At 41.4% G+C, this 22,831-nt stretch overlaps 1 protein-coding gene across 2 annotated transcripts in view; it reads right to left on the reverse strand.

Moving 5' to 3' along the window:
• The window catches only part of FOXJ3 (forkhead box J3), a 131,667-nt gene extending 122,065 nt beyond the window's left edge, over nucleotides 1–9,602 (reverse strand). The window contains exons 1-2 of one of the 2 annotated variants that reach the window (XM_060020454.1): nucleotides 8,624–9,602; nucleotides 2,632–2,715 (exon numbers count right to left, since the gene is read on the reverse strand). The gene's annotated coding sequence lies outside the window, so the exon portion shown is untranslated. The remainder of the gene's footprint in view (nucleotides 1–2,631; nucleotides 2,716–8,623) is intronic. The other variant, XM_060020464.1, reaches the window with a different exon arrangement.
• Between the last annotated feature and the right edge of the window lie 13,229 nt (nucleotides 9,603–22,831).

The raw sequence follows: 22,831 nt of genomic DNA on the forward strand, positions 1-22,831 counted from the left end.
TCAAAGGTGAAAATAAAGACTACCCAACGTGATGCTTTCTTTCCCAGTCTTTTTTTCTGTGTAGTTATAAGTTCTTTATATACTGTCACTCTTCCTGCCCATCGGCAAAAAACAATATGTTCGCACTATGGCAGTAACCCAAGCACCCTCAATCTCTAAATGTTCCAGATACAATTCCTCATTCTCTATATTTTTATAGATGTATACTTTCATAATAATAAGACCAAATCTGCTATTTAGTAATCCTTAAAAGTTTCCCTTCTGATTCCATCTCCTCACTTCCAGAATTCACAAAGAATGCAAGTTCAAGTAAAAATACATCCAATTACTGGAAATGGACCCAAATTTAACAAAGGAAGAAGCTGCTCCCAACAGTTGTATGTACCCTAGTCTGACATTATCACAAGACAATGCTCCAAGGAGCCCAGGTCCTTTGGGGTTCTTAAACTTTAATTTCTACCTCAGAAATCCAAGCGTCTGCTGCATAAAAACCTTGTCAGCTGGGCTTCCATGGGGGCGCAGTGGTTAAGAATCCGCCTGCCAATGCAGGAGACATGGGTTTGAGCCCTGGTCCGGGAAGATCCCACATGCCACAGAGCAACTAAGCCTGTGGGCCACAACTATGGAGCCTGCGCTCTAAAGCCCATAAGCCACAACTACTGAGCCCACGTGCCACAACTACTGAAGCCCGCGTACCTAGAGCCTGTGCTCTACAACAAGAGAAGCCACCAGTGAGAAGCCCGCACACCACAAGGAAGAGCAGCCCCCGCTCACCACAACTAGAGAAAGCCCACGTGCAGCAATCAATCAAAGAATAAATAAGAACGCAATGTAAGTTTAAAAAAAAAAAACCTTGTCAGCTTTCTACTAAAAAGTACAAGACTAGAGACAGAATGCAGGATCTAGGCTCCTGTCTCTGCTCTATTAAATAACTAAGTGACACTAAGTCAATCTTAGCTTGTATCTCATTTTCTCCATTTATCAACAGGAATACGAATATTATTGCCTTACCTATATCACAGGACTGTTTTTCTAATAGATCAGAGAAAAAGCTTTTCATAAAGTATTATTCAAATTAAGGTGGAAATCTTTCCAATGCACACATGCCCTATAACAGACATAAAACATGACTTCCCTGATACACAAAGACGCCATTTCTGATGGTGATTACTATCTACATATACACGTGAGACAATACCATCAACAGGTCCTTACACAGGGTAGACAAGTAAAGCATGTCACAGATTCACAGACCCAACCACACTAGCAAAAACTGATGCCATATATGGTTTATCTCCTGCCATGACAGTCTGCTCCATCTTCATTCAGAAGAGTCAACCTGCTCCTGACTGCAGCATATTTGACTGTTGTGTCTGTAATTAATTTCCCAAAGTTCTACAGACAAGCCACAGAAACTTTTTAGTTCTTTTTAATAATTTAATAAGCACCCATATACACACCAGCCAAAGTCTAGGATATTAATAACTTCTTTCTACCATACTGCACCCCTCCCAATCCCATCTCTCTGTAAGCAAACAGAATTTGAAATTGTTATTAATGAGTTCTAGCAGTCTTCCTCCCTTCATCCATGCTCTCATAAATCTATGTTTCACAGTAAGGCCAGGTCTCAGCCGTAGAAAAAGCCAATTCCAACTTCTGAAATGTTTAATAAGGTGACACTGGCACCACACTTTACCAATGAATCAGAAGATCAGTCTTATATCCTTGACACCACTATACCACTGGGCAGGACTCCATCTAGGTAGAATTCATTTACACGTTTTAGCTTTGTACTCCAGGTAAAAACTTTAGCTAAAACTAAGTTACTAGATAAAGTCTCCTTCACACACAGGGTCATCCTAGGATAATCAGTCAAGTCTTCAATGGAATCCATGACATATATATTATTTGAAAATAATGAAAAAATAGCCAATGCTACAGTTTAAATGTTTGTGTCCCTCCAAAATTTGTATGTTGAAATCCTAACCCCCAAAGATGACGATATTAGGATGTGGGGTCTTTGGGAGGTAGTTAGATCATGAGGGCAGAGCCTTCATGAATAGGACTAGCCTCTTATAAAAGATCCAGGAGGGATCCCTTGCCCCTTCCACTATGTGAGGACACAGCAAGAAAGTGCCAATTATGACCCAAGAAGGGGACCCTCACCAGAAGGTGACCATGCTGGCACTTGATCTTAAGACTTTCCAGCCTCCAAAACGATGAGCAATAAATTTCTGTTGTTTATAAGTTACCCAATCTGTGGCATTTTGTTACAGCAGCCCAAACAAAGACAGTCAACATGCCAGGTTTCTAGACTCTCTCTAAACACTTCCACCCAAGGACTTTGCCCATCTCCAAATTGTTAGCATTCAACTCAGAAGAGTTTTCTAGGACTATGTTCTAACAAGTTTCTCTTATTGCATCCCACAACAGACCTGTTGATGGGAAATAAGTCAGACAGAGCAGTGTTAATGTAGGTCTGATTATACCAAAATGAAATCACTTTAGATTTACAGTAAAATTCTTAGAGCAACCAAAGTAGTTTAGTAATTACTAGAAACTAAACTTAATGGTGCCAAAGAGTTCTTATTGAAAATGGTCCTAATTAGCTTATATCATATTCATACTTACCCAGTATTTTCTGTTGTTACAGCATTAAAGTTTGACACCATATATGAGTCTCATTTGCTCTCCATTTGTTGTTTTGTCTCAATTCTACAGAAAAGTAATAACCACTTTGAAAGACATTGCATTCTCAGGTTATCAGCTGATATACCAAGTAAAATAGCAGCCAAGGTACGTAACTACAAAAGATTACTTAAAATAAGTAGAATGCCATTGTTATAAATATAAATACATCGGGTTCCATATAACAAAGCTATTTCCATGTCCCAGCAGATGGCTCACAGTAATAATGCTCAGTGGATCTGGTTATAACAAATTCTATTAAATCCAAAATCCTGTATAGCAGATGCCTTTTCCAATTTCAGTATAAGTCAATCTCTTTAACCAAAACACTGTGCTTTGGTTCTTGTTATTTGTGCACTAAAATCCAGTTCTGCCAAATAAGATGGTCAAATTTTTTGACCGTTGTTATAAAATGCCTCTGTGGTGTTTTCTGAGTTTTGGGGTGGAGGAGGTAAAGAGTACCTCCATCTAGGACTGAAAGGCTAACTGTTCAAAATGGAAAACAAAGATTCACAGTTAAAGGGAGGCTCAGGAGAGGTTAAAGTAAGCTTCAGCTGTCCTAAGCCAAGGTTTCTGAATAGCGACAATGTGGAAAGCTAATGACTAACAAAGCTGACAGTGAAGAGCACTGAAAATAATGCAGTTTCTGAGTTGAGAGGCTATTAGCAGGGATAAACAGAAAAAAAATGTACCTGGATGCCTACACAACACGTATCTCTGTACACTGAAGTGTTAGATTGATATTTAAAAGAAATGTGGATGCAATGTCAACTTAATTTTGCTGTTTGTTTCCCCAACTACATTCAAAATCCAATCTTCATATTCTGGTCATACCCTTACTTGAAATAATACCCTCTATTAATTCATAACACAGTTAACAGTACAGTGATTAAGAGTCACTGAGTTCTGAAAATAGACTGCAGGGGTTCAAATCCTGGTTCTTTCCATCCCTAGCTACATACCCTTAGGCAAGTTACTTAACCTCTCTATGCCTGTATCCTCATCTATAAATTTTTGATAACAAAAAAACCTACCTTTTAGAGTTGTTGTGAGGATTATATGAATAATAAATGAAAAACAGTTAGAACACTTTCGAGCCCATCCTAAGGCCTCAGAAAATGTTAGCTATTATTATTACCACTACCACTATCACCATCATCACATTAATCCCCAGTAAAGTTCTGAAAGAAAGGCAGAAATATGAAATGACTTATCTAAATCACAAACAAGTGACAGAACGAAGTAAGAAAAAATCTCATTTTATGTCCTGAAGATCAAACATTACAAGTTACTGATTCCCTAAGCAAGGGGATTTTCCAACTCTCTAATTCTCCAGGAATTCACAAGAGGCTCCTTTAAGTTAGAATAGCAGCATAGAGAAGTGGAAAGAGCAATGGGCATGCACTAAGATGATCTAATTGCTCCAACACTGACTTAACTGGGCAATCTTGGGCAAGTCACCTAATCTAAACTTCAAAATAACTCATCTTAAAAAACGCTTTGCCTACATCACAGGGTTGTTGCATGATAAAATAGATAACACATGAGAAAACATATGTAAACCATAAACACACCATATGAATGTTCAAAAGCCATGTCATACTCATCTTTATATCCCCAGTGCCTAGCAGAATGCATAGTAGAGGTTATAATCTAAAAGACAAGCCATGAGAGGGATGGAGTTGGCAGGGTGAAGATTAAAATGAAGATAGGGAGGATTTTTAAAAGAGTAAGAAACCCCAATGTCCATCAACTGATAAGTAGATACTTAAGGTAGTAGAGCCATACAATGGAATATTCAACAATAAAAAGGAATGACATACTGATACATACTACAAAAATGGATAACCCTTGAAACACTATGCTAAGTGAAAAAAGCCAGACACAAAAGACCACATGTTGTATGATTCCATTTATACAAAATGTTCAGAATAGGCAAATCTACAGAGATGGTAAGTACATTAGTGGTTGCCTAGGACTGGGGAATGAGGGGGAAATGGAGAGTGACTGTTAATGGTTACAGACTTTCTCTTTTGGGATGATGATTGTGGTGATGGCTGCACAATTTGGTGAATATACTAAAAATCACTGAACTGTATGTACACTTTAAATGGGTGAATTGTATAGTATGTGAATTATCTCAGTAAAACTGTTTAAAAAAAGAATAAAAAGTGTGAGAGAAAGTATTAAATCACTGGCTTTAGAACACATTTCTTTTTTTTTTTTAAGAAAAAAGTGAGTTTTCTGATATTTGAGTAGCTTGGACATGTGGACAAGAATGGGACTGGAGGAAGCAATAGGAGAAAATACTAAGAATTACCACACCAGACCACAAAATCTCTACAAAGCCTTCTGCGGAAAGCAAATCTGGCATCTCTTCTTATCCTTCCTTTCAAAATTCTAAGGTTATAAATCACCTCCTGGTTCAATAGTCTTTTCATCATGATGATTGTTTCTGAACTTTGAGACTACATCTGATACTGTCTACCACACTATCCTTCCTATCCTTGGCTTCTGTGGCACTGATGTACTTCCTGGTTCTTCTCAGAATGCTTTACCTATTAGCCTATAATGTTCCAAACCTCAAAGTTCTCTCGCCATCATGCTACTAACCTCCCAACACTCATCTACTCACATATTTTTTTTTACTACCAAATACAGTCCTGGTAAGTGCACAATCTACATTGCATCTCTGTTCATCTTATAGTGATATACTACAGGATTCCTCTATTCAAATCTTATCTTCACTAAGGTTGGGAAGCAGTGGTATGACTCAACCAAAATAATTCCTATATATTTTTTCTTTTGAATAGATCTGTTTTTCTAATTGTTGTGCTTAGATTAATATTAAACTAGCCTGCATTTCCAGAGCAAAACCAGCAAGGAGAAAAGGCTATCGGGAGTTGCAGAAGACTAGCCTTTTATTGAAAACTTGATTGAATACAATCGAAGTGCTGACCATAACCCACCTTAGCTCATTTATCTTCACAGTGACGCTTTCCTAATTTCCTCATCATTATCAGCCATTCTCCCAGGATTCTAGGCTTTAATCTTTTAATGTTTAATTTGCTCTCTTCCCTTGGCACACATTCAATCATCACTAAGTTCAAATTAATTTTTACTCAAACATACATCCTCTTATATATTCTATACACCCTTTCATAGGACAATATAAAGATTAAATGCATAGGCTCAAAGGCAAGACTGCCTGGGTTCAAATCCTGGCTCTGCTGCTTACTCTCTATAGGATTTAGGGCAAGTTACTTAACCTTTCTGTAACTCGGTTTCTTCATAGGAATAATAAGACCTTATTATGAAGATTTTATGAGTTAAATACATGTGAATACCTTAGAACATTGTGCCTGGCATACAGTACTCAATAAATGCTAGCTATTGTTTTATTCTAAACATCACCATTTTATCTCAGACTCTCATCATCTTGTTCCTAAAATTCTCCAAGAGCCTTCTAGTCAGTCTTCCTACTCCAGGACATTCAACTAATTATGAAAACCTTCCTCAGGAACAATATGCATCATCTTACTCTCAATCTTTAGAACCCACTGTGGTACCCCATCAAATTAAACCCTATATCCTTAATAAGGTCCTCCACCAATACACACTCACCAAGCCTAAACTCATTTATTCTTATTCACCAATACAGATTCCCTATGCCAGTCAAACTGCTCAATATCTTTTGTACATTGCCACATCTATGTCTTTGCAAATACCCCTTAACTAAATACATCTCTTGCCCTTTGAAAATTCCAAATTTTCCAAATCTCACTTATACCTTTGACTTTGGCTGCACTGTTATCCCAACCAGGAGCTTGATGTTGCTTGGAATTATGAATGATGCATGTTACATGTTGTTTCCCCAACAGAAGTGTGAAGAGACCACATATTTTATTCCTTGTGTCTCTTCATACAGACCACTTCACACGTAGCACTGTATTTTGCAGAAGTACACAAATGCTGACTTAACTAAATAAATATGCCTCAGAATGTATCAGAACAGCATTCTCTATTTTCCACTGCCCCACCCATACTTACCATGGTGAGGGCGGACAGAATCTGTATTTAAATATTTTTATTTTACATACCTAGAAAGAGAATATACTAACAATTGTACCAGATAAAAGAAAAAACAAACATACACTTAAAGAGAATGCACATGTGAAAAACCAAGAAAAAGTGAGAACTGGCCATTTTGGAATCTAAAAAGTGACTTCAAAATATGAGGATTTTTCATTTCACCAAACTAATGAATCAAAAAGAGCCAAAATAAACATGTCCTGACCCCATCCAAAAAAAAAACCTAATAAAAGCATGAGGAAGACCCCAGCACCTTCAGCAGCACAAAACCAAGAAAATGATTCACCTTAACTCCAAGAACACAAAAAGAAAACAGGTATCTAAAAAATTCAATCAAATCTCTAGATACTACCCAAAGAGAAAAACAGAGAGGAGTTATTGCTTTTCTATAAATATCTGCTAAAGTCTAGGAGGAATACAAGGCTTCTCTCACTGCTGCCGTGTCCTGCTCCCAGTTAAGGGAGCAATCTGTGGTCACAAAAGAGCAAAACACAGGAAGATGGAAACCTTAACCTGGAAGAGACATTAAGGAAAGAAACTACTCAAAACACGTTTCAAAAACAGTTTCAAAAACCAGAGAGTGCAATGATACTCAACAGAAAGAGAGGAAAAGTGAAATAAAAGAGCTCCCACGAAATGAGTGACTCAGTGAAACTACCTAGTGCTGCCTTGCAAATAAAGAGCTATGCATGTAACACATCCATGACATGCACGCCTGCTTCACTGGCAAACAAAACAGAAGGAAAAAATAAAGTAAATGTTAGGAAAAGACAAGGAAGATGCCCACCAATCTCTAACTCCCTGGCCAGCCCAACTCAGCTCATTCAGGAATCCAACTAGGAACAACTGAGACGTGGATTGCACAACACAGAAAAGAAAACGCTTCGCCAATCATACACACAAAAAGTAAAATGGAGAAGTGAAAACTATGCACCTCAATGCATCAGCAGCTAAAGCATATTATTCTCTCTTTAGGATTAAATGGTAAAGAAAAGAACAAGAGCTAAAGGAAGAGGAGGAAGATGTCAATGAAACCAAGTCCCCTACTGGTCTCAATTTCAGAGACTACAAGTCTTGCTTCTTCCAGCTGACCAACAGTACGCCTCGGCAAAGCAAAATGACCCTAACACATTCCACGCCACCCGGAGGAAATCAGAGTAAAAACCACCCCGCTTTAACCTCCCTCCTCACTAGCTGCAAAAATGGAGGGGGGGGGACACCCTACCACGTGGGCAGGATGCAACACACACAGGACAGCAACACGTCCGCATGGAACGGCTGCCTCTGCCCAATGCCGGTAAAGGACACGGCGACAGGATGGGTGGGAACGCAGGCCCCCGCACGGGCCTCCTCACCCCGAAGGGCACCCCCGATGCGCTAGATACTGGCCGCCTCGCCGGCCGAAAAGCACCCCGGAGCTTGAAAGGAAGAAGCTGCATCGTGCCGGGAAAGGGGGCTAGTCCAGGCCAGAGGCAGGTCACGGAAGGAAGACGGCCACCGTCCTCGGACTCTACGCCCCCGGGAACTCAGTCTGGCTCCCCCGGGCCCCGCCTGGGGGAGGGGCGGGAGGTGCGGAGCCGCCGCTTCCCCGCTGAGGAGCAGCAGCAGCTGAGAAGCGCCGCGGGGGAGGGAGCGACACAGCCCTCGCCGCCCGCCAGGCCTCAGCCTGGGCCCGGGCCCCCTGCCCCGCCCCGCCCGCCGCCGGCCCCGCGACGCGACCGCGGCTGTGAGGAGGGAGACGGCGTCTCGAGGAGGGCAGCCCCTACCTCCGTCCCGGGAGATGCCCCGGCCCCGCCTCCTCGCCCGCCGTCCCGGCCCGACCACCCCGGCAGCGGGCGCTCACCTCAGGCTGCGCAGGCCGGTACGGCCCGGCCGAGCCCCCGGCCGCTGTGTGCGTCTCCGCCCCCCGGGAAACGTCCCAACGGTGCCTGGTGCGAGCGGCCGAGGCCCGGAGCAGCGCCGAGAGCGGCGGCGGCAGCGGGAGCAGCCAACATCCGGGGCCGCGCACCCGGAACTACTTCCCAACCCGCTCCCCCTCCCGCCCCCGCCGCCGCCGCCGCCGCCCCCGCCCCCGCCTCCTGCGACGTCGCTGCGCCACCGGCAAGGCGTCAGCGGCGTCACGACTCCTCCGCGGTCACAGTCGTGGCAACGCGCTTGTGATCCTTCCGCTGGAACAAGTAGTGCCCTGGGACTCCCGGGGCCTTGGTTCTGTGCTGCGGGTATCAGCCAGCCGCCGGCACCTCCGAGCGACTTGGGGCGGGGATGATGGCTTGGACCAGGTCTCTGCTCCTCAGAGTGGCGGCCGGGGAGGAAGGGCGGCGGGGGCGGCTCTTTAGTTGAGGACAGCAGGGACCTCTGCCTGGGATCCTGCCCAGGGATTCCAGAGTCCCGTCCTCCGGGGGAATGGCGCCTTGTGACCTCTCCGCTAACCTCCTCCACCTCACCTTAGCGATAGGCACCTTAGCCTCTCCGGAAGACTGGGCACCACGGATTCTACGACCCCCACAAAGGCACCTTGGGCCTTCAGGACACTTCTTCCAGAACGTCACAAGTCCCGGGTTCTAGACCCATCTCTTCCGAGGCCTCTCCCGTACCTAGCCTTGGTTTCCTACTCCTTAAAACAAAGGATTTGTAACTGGAAGACCTTCTGATTCTAAAGCTGCTGCCCAGGTTATGGTCCTTGCTGTCAACAGGTGGAGCGCTTAGAAGGGTAGTTGGGCGACTTGTGAACTTTGGAATTTAATTCTAGTCCGTCTTCACTGATTCTTTCTCTAAAGTATCAGCACTGCAAAGCTTCCCTGTAATTTCACATTTAATTACATTCAGACTTATTACTTGCTGTTGCTTCTTCGCGTTAGTCACATATAGCACCAAGCATGCTTTTGAACTCATAATAGGTACTCAATATTTGGAAACTCAGATAATTTGTTAGATGAATACTAGGTTGATTGGACGAGATGAAAAGGAGAGGCCTGAGTGAATTGACCTTGGGAACCTCTTTTGATGTAGTCTCATATAGATAGATGAAGACCTCTGGTAAAGAGCTGAGTACCCAATGGCTTCAGCAAACATTGAACACCTGCCATTTACCAAGCATTTCTAGGCACTGAGGATTCAAAGTACTCCTATATTCCTTTTCTACATAAGACTCCAGCAAGATTCTGAATATTAAAAGATTCATTCACTCATTCATCCAACAAATATTTGCTGATCGCTACTAAGGTTGTCAGACACTATTTTAGTGTTTGGGTTGGATCAGTGAATAGAAGAGTGGGGCAGGGTGGAAATACCCTTCCCTCTTAGAGCTATCATCTGAGTATGGAGAGAAAGATGATAAACGTAACAAGAAAAGAATTTGGTGTGATAGAAGGTGTTCAGTGCTATGGGGGGAAAAAAATAGACCAGGGTAAGAGGTATGAGGAAAACTGGAGGTAGGGGGGTGGGATTTTTTTTTTAACATCAACCATTGCTTCATCAATAATGTGTTCATTTACTTCAACTGAACCATGTGTTAGGTGCTGGGGTTTCAGTGGAGAATAAGCCAACCTTCTGCAGCTAGTAGAGACCACATGCCAGGTGCTTTCACTTGACCTCTCATTCAGTGCTTTCACCAGGTCCCTAAGGTAGGACTCCTGTGTTCATTTTTACAGCTGATGAAATTGAAGCTGAGAGGGCTAAAAACTTGAGCCGGGACTCAAACCTAATGTCTTCTGAGTCCAACTCCCTTTCCAGCTTCTCCTCAGCTGAGAACACATATTTTTCTGTTTCAGTACACCTCACCTCTTTCGTCAAGTAAACTCATGCATTAATATAGGTGAATGGCCTTAGATCTGCACTGGAGCAAAAGGAAGGAAGAAAGGAAAATATTTAGAGGAAAAGAGGGGGCAGTTATCCAAAAAAATCTAGACTCAAAGCAAAGTAATAGGGGTAGCAAAGAAGACTTAGTGGAAGAGAAATGAAGGTAGATTCATAACAGCTATTCCAATTCCAGTTTTACAGAATGGGATTTTAAATAGAGCCATCAGGCAGAGCCCAATTCATAAGGTGACTTTAATGAGCAACTTGAAAGAGGTGAGGGAGTGAGCCATGCGTTGTATGGGAAAGAGTGTCCCAGGCAGAAGGAACAGCTAGTGGAAAGGCCCTGAAGTGAAAGTATTCCTGGAAGTGTTAAAAATAGTGGAGGCCAGGACAACTGGTGCCGGGTAAGCAAATGAGAGAGGAATAGGAGATAAGGTCAGAGAGTGGGGTCTTGTAGGCCATTGTAAGGATCTTGGCTAAAGAGGAACCACCACAGGGCTTCAAACAGAGGAGTGATATGATCCGATTCGTGCTTTCAAAAGATCACCCTGGCTGTGTGCTAAGAGTAGATGATGTATGGACATTGGTGGAAGCCAGAGGCTCCATTAGTTAGGTGCAGGATGATGGCTTGGACCAGGCTGGTAGCAGTCAGTAGGATAAATGAGATACAGTCTCTATACTTTAAGAACTCACAGTCTAGCGGGAAGCAAATGGATAATTACAGTACACTGTGATAAGGGAGATAGAAGTGGCCACCCTTGCCAGCTTGCCTGACAGAAGGGTAGAATTTCCCTTTTCTACCGAGTTGCCAAGGGAATTGGAAGTTCCTGGTTCTTTGTTGGGCCACTGGGTGGATCCTTTATAACACAGGTAACACTTGTCTTCTTCTCAGCCCTTTAGGTCTCAAAGCCCACTATCATCTGAGTGGTGCTATAAGCAGAAGGGTACTGAAGGACAGTCTGGGTCATGCATTTAAGGAGATGGGCAAAACTGAGACTATACCTATTTGCCAGAAGAAGAAACTGAGGCCAACAGTCACCAGGTTTTAACCTGAGACTGGGAATCGAGGTTATCAAAGTCCCAAACCAGGAATCTCTCTGAGCCACTTGAGTGGAGTTAGCCGATGATGGAATAAGAGAGTAGAAAGACGTTTCTGGATAGCTGCCAGGGGCTTGGGATCAGCAGTCTTTGAGAATGAAAGAATCACAAGCCCCAGAATGTCAAAGGCTGAGGAGTACCCCGCCTCCCACCGCCCCTAAAAAAGTTGTAAGGGCCATAGAAGCAAGGGGGATTCTGGAACAGCAGGGGCGGGGTTGGGGATGGGCAGGAAAAGCTTAAAGCTCAGATTGAGAAGACAGACTTGGGTTCAATCTCACGTTTTACATCTTACTTCCTGTGTGCCTACGTCAAGTTATTTAGTTTCTCTTAGTCTCCATTTCCTGGCCTATTAAATAGGAACTATAATCATAGCTATGTAGCAAAAGAGATCAGGCACAGGCTGCCGTAAAATAAAGGCCGCCAAAGACAATCATCATTATGGACAAGGTCGAGCGTCAGCACAGAAGAGTAGTTCATAGTCTCCGGAGATGAGAGTGGTCTGGGAGGGAGAGTGTGGAGCAGGTGAGCCTGCAAAAGAGACAATGGTATCCAACTCAGGGGACAGATCCTTAAGAGAAATAGATTGCTCAAAGCAATGAGATAGAAGTTTTATTGTTTTGTGTTGTTTGCAATCTTTTCCCAGCCTCGCCTGTATTATAAATTCCCTAAAAGAAACACAGTCCCAAACTGGACTGCGATAGCCCTACAAAACCTTGATTCGGCATTGGCTGTGCATCAGCAGTGGGGTGTTCAACACTTCACATGACCCACAGCCGCCTTTAGACAAATGAGGCTTCACCCGACCCTTTCTCCCTCTTTATTTATGGTAAGAGGAAAGCAGAAAATGAGAAATGAATTTAAAATGAGCCAAGACCTGCAAAGGGGAGAGAGAAAAACATGAGACAGCCCTTCCTATCATTCCCAGCCCTGAAGGAGCCTTCCAGGTTCCCTGGGTATCTTTATATAATACTTGATATTTCATGTATTAGATTTTCTAAAAATACAGAGGCCACTGGGAAGCTCTCAGCACCACTAACTGCTATTTAATGGTAACACTTGGGTGTTAGGAGTTGGTCACTCTGCATAGTTAAAAAGCATTCAAGAATCATTTATCAAACAACGACTCTATACCAGGTGTTGGGCTAAACACTAGGGAATCAAAAGGGGATAAATAAATTTCCCACCTTCAATGGGCTCCTAGCCTTCTGGAAAAACAGACATGTCAAAAGTTAATGCCTGTGTAATTTGTAGAGATTTGTACTTGTGCCATGGGAACAAAAAACAAAGCAAGGCTTAACTCTGTCAGATTGGATGGGGATGGGGACACCAAAGAAAGCTTCACTCTTAAAGGTAAAGTTAAGGCTAAGTCTGACTAAATAAGTAGGAGTTTGCCATAGAGACAGAAGCAGGCCTGGGAGTAAAGAAAGAAAATTTGGGGTACAGGAGGAAAGCCTGTGCAAAGAGGTTGGGTGGGTATGAGAAAAGTAGAGGCCACAGAAATTACAGTCTTATAAGTGGTCATTAAACACTAGTGGCTGATGAAAAGAACTAACTGATGAATCTAGACTATATCTCTCTACGTAAACCAGCCATAAATTGAGTTCCTGCCCTCTAGGAGCTTGGTGTTAACCTCAGATTTTATCAGTAAGGCAAAATGTGATCCTTCCCAAACACTCTACTGCTTAATCATTCTCACAAGAAAGGGGTAACTTAGACTATTTCTCCCCAATAGAAGGCAGAAGCCTAAATTTTTTTCATAGCTCTGGAAATGAATTTGCACTAGTGCACTCATACCACCTACCTCCCCAACACCCCCTCCCATCCATCTTCCTTGTAACTACCTGGCTCAAACCTTGGCTTACCTCCACTCTCAGAATCAACCGAGCTAATTAAAAGCATAATGAAAGACACAACAGCATGGAGGCAGCTGAACAAACATGAACAAATGCATAGATTAAATAAAGTCCTTACATTACGTACAAGCAATGGTGAAGATGAAACTTGGGTGGTGCTGGGAAGAGTGAGTCAGAAGATGTTCAAGTACAGTGGAGCAGAGGAGATCTCCTCTCTTCCTGTGAGTAAGCAGCATCTTTTGGAATCATAGAATGAAAGGAAACTGGTGAGTAGGAAAGAGCAGCCAAGATTTGCAACCTGAAGGATCCTGAAACTCGGGGTACAAACATGGTATTTAAGAAGCAATTATTTGATTTCAAGTTGTGAACTTATTGACCTACTCTGTGCCTAATGGGCTGAATAAGAATGATCAAGAAACCCCAATGCTGGGTGGAGAGTGGTGGGGAGTGGGTAATATTTATTGAGCGTTTCTTGTGTGATTAGGAACATGATAGACCCTTGGCAAATGTTTTCACTTACTCATTAGAGCAAAACTACGAGGTGGTTGTCCCCATTTTAAAGAAGACGAAATACAGAAGCTCAGTAGTTTGAGAGTGGTAGAGTGAGAATTTACCCAAGAAAGTTTACCCAAGAAAGGGTAAAGTGACCATATTATTGTTCCTAAACATTTCCTGTGTCTCCGGGGGAAGGGAGGGGGTGAGTCGATTTTACTTCCCCAAGTCCCTCGACAGCAGGCTTGGTTATGTGATTTGCATTAGTCAGTGAAATGGGAGTGGCTGGATGAGCCACCTCCAGGTGGAAGCTTTGAGTCAAGCTGCAAGGTTTGAGTCAGAGTGCTTCACTATGATTTCCTTTCCTGCTGCCCTGATGACCAGCAACATTCAGGATAGAGACTGATCCATCTGCCTCTGTCCCAGAACAAAGACCATGTGCAGCAAAGCTGACCTGGGAAGGACACACAGCATAAGTGAGAAAAACAACTTTTGGGGCTTCCCTGGTGGTGCAGTGGTTAAGAATCCACCTGCCAATGCAGGGGACATGGGTTCGAGCCTTGGTCCGGGAAGATCCCACATGCCTCAGAGCAACTAAGCCCGTGCGCCACAACTACTGAGCCTGTGCACCACAACTACTGAAGCCCGCACGTCTAGAGCCCATGCTCCGCAGCAAGAGAAGCTACCGCAATGAGAAGCCTGCACACTACAACAAAGAGTAGCACCCACTCGCCACAACTAGAGAAAGCCCACGTGTAGCAACAAAGACCCAACAATAACAACTTTTGCTGATTGGGCCATTGAAAATTGGGAGTTGCTCTCATAGTGTAGCAGCACCTATACTGACTAATGCAGACCCTTACTGATTTTTTTTTTCTTTTGCTTATGCAAATTTCTGGTGTCATCCCCAGGTGAAAGAGGTTGCTTGGGAATTATGAGAAAATATAGGAAATGGGATGGTTGGTGTAATGTAGTGAAAGGCTTTAAAATACAGGATTTGAAATTCAATCCTGATCTGTGGGCTCAGACAAGCCTTTATAAGATAGATTCCATGGACCAAATCATGTCCCAGAGGAAGTTACAAAGAAGGTTAAAATACAGTCCCTGTTCTTCAGGCAAGGCCCATCTCATTCATTTTTAAACCTAGAACCCTACTGGGTACCTGGCACCCACTAGGTACTCAATAAAATTTTTTTAAACTAATGCTAAGGAATGATCTGGAACCATAACTCAGGTCTCCTAACTTCCCAAAAAGGCTCTTCCAGTGTTATGGTATATTGCCCACTTCGGTTAAGGGATCTCAGAGGGAGGGGAAGGCTGTGGTAATATTGTTAGCCAATTTTTATATAATACTTTACAAGTTATATGCACCTCATTTATATGAAATGCCACATAATTGAAAAATAGCTGGAACATCAGGATCTGCAGGGCTGGAACAGAGTAGGCAGTCAGTAAAGGCACACAAATCTCCCTGAGGATATTACAAAGAGTAGAAAACCTTGAAGGAGAGCCCAGGGGACTTGGCAAGGAGAACACTAGCTTGAAGTGCACTGTGGATCAAGTTTTTTAATGTGCCAGATTAAGAGAATATGGAGGTGAAGGTTAAACTCAGGCAAACAAAGGAGCAGGGCCCCAAGGCACCTCCAAACAGTACAGGGCAGTGACTGGAAAACTTTCCATGAAATATCCTTGAAGCAAGCATTGAAATAAGTTCTGCATTGAAGGAGAAAAACCATATGATCATCTCAATAGATGCAGAAAAAGCTTTCGACAAAATTCACCACCCATTTATGATTAAAAACCCTGCAGAAAGTAGGCATAGAGGGAACTTACCTCAACATAATAAAAGCCATATATGACAAACCCACAGCCAACATCGTCCTCAATGGTGAACAACTGAAACCATTTCCACTAAGATCAGGAACAAGACAAGGTTGCCCATTCTCACTACTATTATTCAACATAGTTTTGAAAGTTTTAGCTGCAGCAATCAGAGAAGAAAAAGAAATAAAAGGAATCCAAATCGGAAAAGAAGAAGTAAAACCATTACTATTTGCAGATGACATAATACTATACATAGAGAATCCTAAAGATGCTACCAGGAAACTACTAGAGCTAATCAATGAATTTGGTAAAGTAGCAGGATACAAAATTAGTGCACAGAAATCTCTTGAATTCCTATACACTAATGATGAAAAATCTGAGAGAGAAATTAAGTAAACACTCCCATTTACCACTGCAGCAAAAACAGTAAAATACCTAGGAATAAACCTACCTAAGGAGACAAAAGACCTGTATGCAGAAAACTATAAGACACTGATGAAAGAAATTAAAGATGATACAAGCAGATGGAGAGACATACCATGTTCTTGGATTAGAAGAATCAACATTGTGAAAATGACTATACCATCCAAAGCAATCTACAAATTCAATGCAATCCCTATCAAACTACCACTGGCATTTTTCAAAGAACTGGAACAAAAATTCCACAATTTGTATGGAAACACAAAAGACCCCGAATAGCCAAAGCAATCTTGAGAAAGAAAAACGGAGCTGGAGGAATCAGGCTCCCTGATTTCAGACTATACTACAAAGCTACAGTAATCAAGACAGTATGCTACTATCAATGGAACAGGATAAAAAGCCCAGAGATAAACGCATGCACATATGGTCACCTTATTTTTGATAAAGTAGGAAAGAATATACAGTGGAGAAAAGACAGCCTCTTCAATAAGTGGTGCTGGGAAAACTGGACAGCTACGTGTAAAAGAATGAAATTAGAACACTCCCTAACACCATACACAAAAATAAACACAGAATGAATCAAAGACCTAAATGTAACACCAGACAATATAAAACTCTTAGAGGAAAACATAGGCAGAGCACTCCATGACATAAATCACAGCAAGGTCCCTTTCGACCCACCACCTAGATAGATGGAAATAAAAACAAAAATAAACAAATGGGACCTAATGAAACTTAAAAGCTTTTGTACAGCAAAGGAAACTATAAACAAGATGAAAAGACAACCCTCAAAATGGGAGAAAATATTTGCAAATGAAGCAACTGACAAAGGATTAATCTCCAAAATTTACAAGCAGCTCATGCAGCTCAATATCAAAAAAGCAAACAAACCAATCCAAAAATGGGCAGAAGACCTAAATAGACATTTCTCCAAAGAAGATATACAGATTGCCAACAAACACATGAAAGAATGCTCAACATCACTAATCATTAGAGAAACGCAAATCAAAACTACAATGAGGTATCACTTCACACCAGTCAGGATGGCCATCAACAAAAAATCTACAAACAATAAATGCTGGAGAGGGTGTGGAGAAAAGGGAACCCTCTTGCACTGTTGGTGGGAATGTAAATTGATACAGCCATTATGGAGAACAGTATGGAGGTTCCTCAAAAAACTAAAAATAGAACTAACATACGACCCAGCAACCCCACTACCGGGCATATACCCTGAGAAAACCATACTTCAAAAAGAGTCATGCACCAAAATGTTCATTGCAGTTCTATTTACAATAGCCAGGACATGGAAGTAACCTAAGTGTCCATCAACATATGAATGGATAAAGAAGATGTGGCACATATATAAAATGGAATATTACTCAGCCATATAAAGAAATGAAATTGAGTTATTTGTAGTGAGGTGGATGGACCTAGAATCTGTCATACAGAGTGAAGTAAGTCAGAAAGAGAAAAATAAATACCATATGCTAACATATATATATGGAATCTAAAAAAAAAAAAGGTCATGAAGAACATAGGGGCATGATGGGAATAAAGATGCAGACCTACTAGAGAATGGACTTCAGGATACGGGTAGGGGGAAGGGTAAGCTGGGACGAAGTGAGAGAGTGGCATGGACTTATATATACTACCAAATGTAAAATAGATAGCTAGTGGGAAGCAGCACATACACAGGGAGATCAGCTCAGTGCTTTGTGACCACCTAGAGGGGTGGATAGGGAGGGTGGGAGAGAGACGCAAGAGGGAGGAGATATGGGGATATATGTATATGTATAGCTGATTCACTTTGTTATAAAGCAGAAACTAACACACCACTGTAAAACAATTATACTCCAATAAAGATGTTTTTAAAAAAAAGAAGAAAGAAAAAAGTCCTGCAAATGAATTAGGACTGCCCAAATTTGTAAATCAATGTTTCAAAACCAGGAAGAGATTCACCTGTTACTACCACTCACTCTAACAGTTAAGATACTGCAAATATGACATGCATCTAATTCCAAAGTATAACAACGCTAGGCATAATTAGTATATTCAAAGGGCTAACACAAAGCACAGAAATGAAGAGTGATCCAGTGAACCCATTAGGGTTAACCTTGATACGTTAACCAAACTGAATAAGATGTGCAAAACAATTATTTTTTTTTCACCAGGAGATTACATTGGGGTTTCTTTTGGTGTAAAGTAACAGAAATCCTTGCAATTAAAATATTTAAGATGAACTGACATGTCTGAGATTTGCTTTGAAATACTCCAGAAAAAAAGAATGTGTGGGAGATCTATGAAACAAGACAGGCAAAATGTTGATGTCTATAGAAGCTCAGAGGTGGGAACAATGGCTTCCATCAAGAACAGGAAGTAATATTTTACTTTACTAAATCCCCACAATGATCCTAAAAGTTAGAGATTGTTGTCCCCATTTTATAGGCAAGAAAACTGAGGTCACGTTGCTAGCAAATAGCAACGTAAAGACTTGAGCGTCAATCCTATGGCTTCCAAATCCTTCCTTTTGCTAATATCCCATACTGATTGTCCAAGTGTATTTTCTCAGATTCTGATATTTTAATGGAAAAGGAGAAGAGTTTTTTTCTATATAATGGAAACATTTATAATTCCTGTATCTTCTACTGCTCCTTATAGGTTCTCATCTCCACTTTTGAGCAACTAGCTTGAATACTTCTTGACTCAGGAAGTTGTTTTAATTTCATTTAATCGAAATTCATGCTCTACCTGTGTCTTCCCCCACCATTCAGTGTAGTAAAAGGAATGTGGAATGTTTCTTTTTGTAATGATTCTCAAGGCAAGAGGTGACAAAAGGCCTGCATGCACACGTATGCACACACAAACACAAAATTTATGTTCAAGTACCTAAGTACAGTTTTTCCTTTTTAACCATTTAGCAGTTAATTTATGGCCTACATGCCCACTCCCCGCATCTGTCTCTTTTACTGCCACTTTGAGTAGAGCCAAGCATCGTTCTTCTAGTGGGGTTTCTTGCTCCTTGTTACCTTGAAATATGTCATCCTTGTGCTGGATCAAATTGCATCTGGATCTGATCTGTTTCTAAAATGAAATTTGCTAGAAATGCTGATCAGATGACTTTCCATTCATTCAGTCACCATGTATTAAATGCTAACTCTAGGCTGGGTACTGTGCTCAGGGCTTGGAGTACAAAGATAAAAGCAGTAGCTAGGGGGCAGCCCAGCATAACAGTGATTGAGTTTGTGCTAGTGATAAGTGAATAATAGTGATAAGTGAGTAAGTATGGGCTCCCTTGCTTGGCATTAAATCCCACTCGCTAGCTCAATGACTTTAGCTGGGCAAAATTGGTTAATTTCTCTGAGACTCAGTTTCCTCATATGTAAATGCAGATAATGGTATCAACTGCAAATGCACACGTAGAGTCCTTAACACCGCACCTAGCACGTAATAAATGTTATAAATGTGAGCTCTTCCTATTCCCCTGTATGGTTCATAGAGAAAGAAGAGGGGAGGAAGGAATTGGATCTGACTGGGGATGGATGTTTTAAGGAAGAGTTCACAGACACAGAAATATTTGACCTCAGGCTTGAAGGATGAGTTCAAGTTTGTTGCGGTAAAGAGGGTGATTCCAAACATAAAGGCCTGGCCCCACTGCTCAAGGCGGGACATATTGGAAGAGCCCTTCCATCTTCTGAGCTCCCAAGGGGTTGGGAGTCTGGCTCAGATGAGATCTGTTTGGCAACTGTATAACTGTTCAACTCCTTCCTCTACCCACTCCTCTTTACTTCACTCCTCGACTAGGACTGATCACAAAAGCATACCTCTCTACCCTCCCCCTAAAAAACATCTTGTCCACACATTCCCTCTCAGGGAATGTTTTTCTAGGAATATAACTTACAACATCGTTAGTGATACTGATTGTAATTTGAAATAGAAAAATATCATTGATGTGTCCAATGTAGAAACCGCACTTTGGAGGACTAGCTAGGGGAAATATACTTTAATTTATTCATTAAACCATCACAGTACATTTGTCCACCACTGTACCAAAGAATAGTCTGTATTTCCTTACATCTGAGCATCTTTACTGTGCATACAGTCTTGGATGAATGCACTTAATGTTTTAAATATAATTCCTTAATCTTTTCCAAACTTCTTTATTTTCTATGAAAAACTTCAAGCAGATGTGCAAATAAACAAATAGCACAATGAACCCTCATAGCCATCATTCAGCTTCAACAATTATCAAGTTGTAGCCAATCTTGTTTCATCTAGATTCCCACCCTCACACTCACATTGTCCCATCTCTGTTATTTTGAAGCAAATTCCAGATACCATACTTCATCAATACACACATATTTAAAAACTGTTCTCTCCAAAAGATAAGAACTCTTATTTTACTAAGACATACCATTTTCTTATCTAAAAATGAATGAGAATTTCTAAAGTCCCTGGTATCAAGATGTATCTTTGACCTATCCTGTCAGTGTTCAAATTTCCAATCACCTTATGAATTTTTAAAATATTTGTTTGTTTGACTCAAGGTTCAAATAATGCATGGAAATTAATGATATGTCCCTTACATCTCTTTGTTTTTTTGGGTTTTTGTTTGTTTGTTTTGTCTCTTAAAGGGGTGTATATTTCATGTATTTCCTTAGACTTCCACATGGAATTCCAAACCTGCATATCATTCAGCAACTTCTGTTGACCACAGTGCATTTTATTATGCCATAACAAAACGCTTAAATCTTTTTTAATTTATAAGTTCCCTCTCTGCTCTTTTTTTCTTGCAAAGTGTTTGTTGAAGAAACTACACTGTTTTTCCTATAGTATTTCTCACAATATGGATCTTGCTGATTGCTTCCCCGTGGTGGTTTTTAACATGTGCTCTGCCCTCTGTGTTTCCTGTAAATCAGTAATTGGATCTAGAGGCTGAATTAGATTCATGTGTGATTTTTTGTTCTGTTTTGGACACAACTAGTTCATTGGCAGTATGTTCTTCCCTCAGGAGGCACAAAATACCTGGTTATCTCTTCTCTCGTTTTTCCTAATTAAATACTTAAAATTTTTTTCTCCCAAGATGTTACAATCAGCATAACTTTGATTGATAGTTAAGACTGCAGCTGACATATAGTTGGGCCACCATAGGACAACTGAACTTTAAGGACCCTGAAGATTAAATCTAGTCCTACTGTTATCCTATCATCTGTCATCATTATCTTATTACTTAGCAAGCATTACCAACATGGGCTGGGCACCATATTATAATAATTGGGACCATTTACTGAGTCCCCACTGTAGGCCAGCTACTTTATGTAGGTTATCTGTAATCGTCACAACAATCTCACAGTGCAAGTTTTTTTATCCTTGTTTTATAGAAGAAAATGAAATCTCAAGAAGATAAAATGACTTTCCTAAGGCCACACAATTGGCAAACGGCAGAAGCAGGGGTGGTAAGTAAACACACATATGTCTGGCTCCCAAAGGTCTGTCTTTTTCCACTAACCCCCGGTCTTTTAAAAACACAACTGAATTATATGATCCCTGCCTTCAACAGGATTATATCTGTGTAGGAGAAAGAGTTAAATTAATAAACAATTAAAGGGATTTCCTTGGCGGTCCAGTGGTAAGACTTCGCCTTCCAGTGCAGGGAGTGCGTGTTCGATCCCTGGTCAGGGAGCTAAGATCCCACATGCCTCGTGGCCAAAAAACCAAACCGTAAAAACAGAGGCAATATTGTAACAAATTCAATAACGACTTTAAAAATGGTCCACATCAAAAAAATCTTAAAAAAAATAAATTAAAAAAAAACAATTAAAGACTATCAGATAAGGAAACACTATATGGAACATGAACAATGAAAATGTGTGCATTTTGCAAGCAATGATTTCTATAAATGAACAGGAAGAAGGAGGGAGGACATCGATGTTCATTGAAGTTCCTGGGGGAGGTTTCATCAAATGATGCAGAAATTATTGCAAATATAAAAGCTTTAACAATGAGCAAAGGGTCCTTTGCACAAGCATCCTCTCCCTTGGGATCCATGTCACACTGACACAAAGATTTTGTCACCATGGCAACTGGTCATTGAGCCAATGAAATAATCAGTTGTTATGGCAACACGATCTCCATCTTACTCCCACCAGGCACCTGTTCCAAATCATCACATCCTCCAACAACCTCATACCACTTTAGTTCTCCTTTCTTCTTCCCCCTAGTCACCCTATTATCCCTAGCCACCTGTATCTGAGCCCCTAAATTTATGGCTAGATGTATATATGAGACTATTAAAGGCAGAGCAAAGGAAAATGTAGTGTAAAGCTTCACTACAGACAGGGGGAATACCTCTAAAATATAAGAGTTGAATGAGCCAGAGCATTGAAGAAAGAAATCACATGATGCTTTTCCCCCACTACATTTTCCTAAGTGAAATTCCTTTGGATTTTGAAACATTGCACTACCTTTGTCTACTCCTTCACTGGCTCATTTTCCTCCTCCTGTCTTCTAAATGCAGAAGTCTCTCAAGGCTCCATTCTTTGCGCACTTTCTCTAAACTGCACTGTCCG

Source organism: Delphinus delphis, chromosome 1 (assembly GCF_949987515.2).
Source record: "Delphinus delphis chromosome 1, mDelDel1.2, whole genome shotgun sequence".
Classification (NCBI taxonomy): domain Eukaryota; kingdom Metazoa; phylum Chordata; class Mammalia; order Artiodactyla; family Delphinidae; genus Delphinus; species Delphinus delphis.